The sequence below is a fragment of the Curcuma longa genome, chromosome 18, assembly GCF_044706935.1.
Source record: "Curcuma longa cultivar G26 ecotype Majalengka, Jawa Barat chromosome 18, ITB_CL_G26_1.1, whole genome shotgun sequence".
In the NCBI taxonomy this organism is placed as follows: domain Eukaryota; kingdom Viridiplantae; phylum Streptophyta; class Magnoliopsida; order Zingiberales; family Zingiberaceae; genus Curcuma; species Curcuma longa.
Genome location: NC_133878.1, coordinates 1906746 through 1909709, shown reverse-complemented (window position 1 = coordinate 1909709; position 2964 = coordinate 1906746).

Below are 2964 nucleotides of genomic sequence, written 5' to 3'. Positions count from 1 at the left end.
TTTCAGAAATGCTCTAAAAATTTCACAAAATTTAAAAAATACTGAAATTTTACAAGAATGTTTGTTTTAACATTCTTTATCAAGGAAAAATATAATTTTATAAAAAAAATCAAAGGATTTCATAAGTTTGAAAAATTCAAAAGTTTAGCACAAACTTGCACTTATATATCAAGATCAAGCCATGTATTGAAACCTTTGATGTTGCAAGTGTATATCACTGTGAGGACATCATGGAAATGGTTTCAAAACGTTTAAAATGTCCAACAATGAGCAAGATGTCCATGAATTAAACATTTGCTTTCCTCATAGTTGATCTATGATAAATATATTGATACTTTTCATACCTCATCAAGATGTCATAAGCATAAGTAAGATATGAGCATCATCCTAGCATCTCACATATTATTCAAATGAAGAAATACACAAGCAAGCCTTCCCGGGGTCTTGTGAGATGTACATAAATAACATTTTGCTATGGGATCATGCAATGCTAAGTTCATAATTTTTCAAGACACATACCAAATTCCCTCCACGTCACTATCTAGGTTCACATTTGTTCCTATAGGATTTGAAGCTACCTTAATATTTTTCAAACTAAATTTTTGATAATTTCTTTAGCATATTTGGTTTGGTAAACATGAGTCTTACCTACACTACATGAAATACATCACTTTTTGGTACTCAAAAGCTATATTCATTAACATTTTGTAAGTACTTCTTAAGGACCCATGCTTGTTTTACCTTTCCCTTAATGACTTATTTGCTAAGTGACCCTTGTCTTCCTACTAGAGAAATATAAGCAAACTCTTTAGGCTTGTATCCTATTCCAACCTTGTTGTAAACCGCTCTTTGACTATTTAGAATCATATCAAAATATTTTGACCCATTTGAAAAAAAATTTAAACATTTTCTTAAATCAACGACTTCATCTTTTAAGTTAGCATTTTCCTCATTAATTTCACTAGAGTGACTAGATTCACATGCATTATTCCTAATAGTCCTAAGTTTCTCCTTTAATGTCTTAACCTTAGACTTTGATTTATCCAAAGCATTTTTAAGATAAGTAATGATTTTATAAAGAAATTTTTCTTTAGCAGAGTCCATTACTTCATCTTCACTTGATGAAGATTCGTCGCTACTTGATTCTTCCTCCTCACTTGTAGTCTCTTGGTCACTCTCACATGCCATCAGTGCCATGTATCTGGTGATGTCGCATTTTTGCAATACCTTTCTCTTTAGAAGGATCGTTTATGAGTTTACAATTGGATTCTAGATACTTTATACGGATGGGGGAAAAGCTGATTAGCCCTCGATTATCTATCGAAGTTTTCTCCCGTATGCAAATCGTTGAGACGGCTTAGTACGTTAGTACGCAGCGGAAAATGTAGAAGAAAACACAAAGAACAAATCTAACACAAGGATTTACGAGGTTCGGGGATAACTTGCCCCTACTCCTCGGCGTGTCCGTAAGGTGGACGATCCCTTGATCTTCGGTAGATCACACCCCGGATGTATCCGGCTAAATGAAACTCCTTCTCGGTGGAGAGACCTCTCCACAATGATCTCAACAGATAGAGTTAAGCCCAGAGATTACAAGAAGAAGAACAAAGATTGAGGCGATTCAAGTAAAACTTACAGCACACAAGCCTCAATCAAACAGTAGCAAACCTCAAGCAACTTCCCGAGAGCAAGCACCACACTTTCCACCACCTCAGGAAAGGAGCTTCAAGGAATAGCAATGAAGCGCAATGAACGCAGAGAACAGCAAGCACAAGCACGCCACGAGCAGATTGATTCACAGTTTCGTTAACCCTCTCTTGCGTTCATCTTCTTCCTTTTAGCCTTGACATCCAACGGCCTCTGAGTCCACTGCACTGCCACTCGAGCTTACCAGCACCAAACCAGCTCTCAGCTCACTCACTGAGCAACTCCGTGCAGCTCAGAGATCCGCCGTTGTCTTTTACCTGGGAACGAAGCTCGACCAACTGAACCAATGCAAAAGCCAAGCTTGACCCTTCTTATCGTAGTTCAAATTCAAACGGAACCTGCAAGCTTCACAGAGCATTAGCAAAGCACAATCAGAAATAATCAGAAGTCAGAGCAGACGATCAGAAATGGCTTAATCGATCAAGTGATCGATTAAGTGTCGTAACTTTCTCACATTTGGCCGTGGGAACGATCCTTAATCGATCAGCTGATCGATTAAGGATCGGTAATCGATCAGGTGATCGATTACCGAGCCTTGTAATCGATCACCTGATCGATTACAAGCACGATCCGTGCCTTCTCCCATTTCTCACAGAATGTTCCCTAATCGATCAATTGATCGATTAAACTCTAACTCTGAATTCACAGAATGTTCAGTAATCGATCAACTGATCGATTAATGAATCCACAGAATGTTTTGTAATCGATCAACTGATCGATTGAAACTTTATCCTGGTTACGTAATCGATCAACAGATCGATTAAACCTATAATCTTGGTTTAATCGATTAAACCTGATCACTTGACTAACTTGGGTCTCACCCGAGTCTAGTCCGGTACAGAGAACGAGCTACCGAGCCCTCTCTGACCTAATCCGGTCCAGAGAACGAGCTACCGAGCCCTCTCTGACCTAGTTCGGAGAACGAGCTACCGAGCCCTCTCCGACTTCGTCCGATCCAGAGAACGAGCTACCGAGCCCTCTCTGATCAAGTCCGGAGAACGAGCTATCGAGCCCTCTCCGACTTCGTCCGATCCAGAGAACGAGCTACCGAGCCCTCTCTGATCAAGTCCGGAGAACGAGCTACCGAGCCCTCTCCGACTTCGTCCGATCCAGAGAACGAGCTACCGAGCCCTCTCTGATCAAGTCCGGAGAACGAGCTACCGAGCCCTCTCCGACTTCATCCGATCCAGAGAACGAGCTACCGAGCCCTCTCTGACCAAGTCCGGAGAACGAGCTACCGAGCCCTCTCCTTCATCC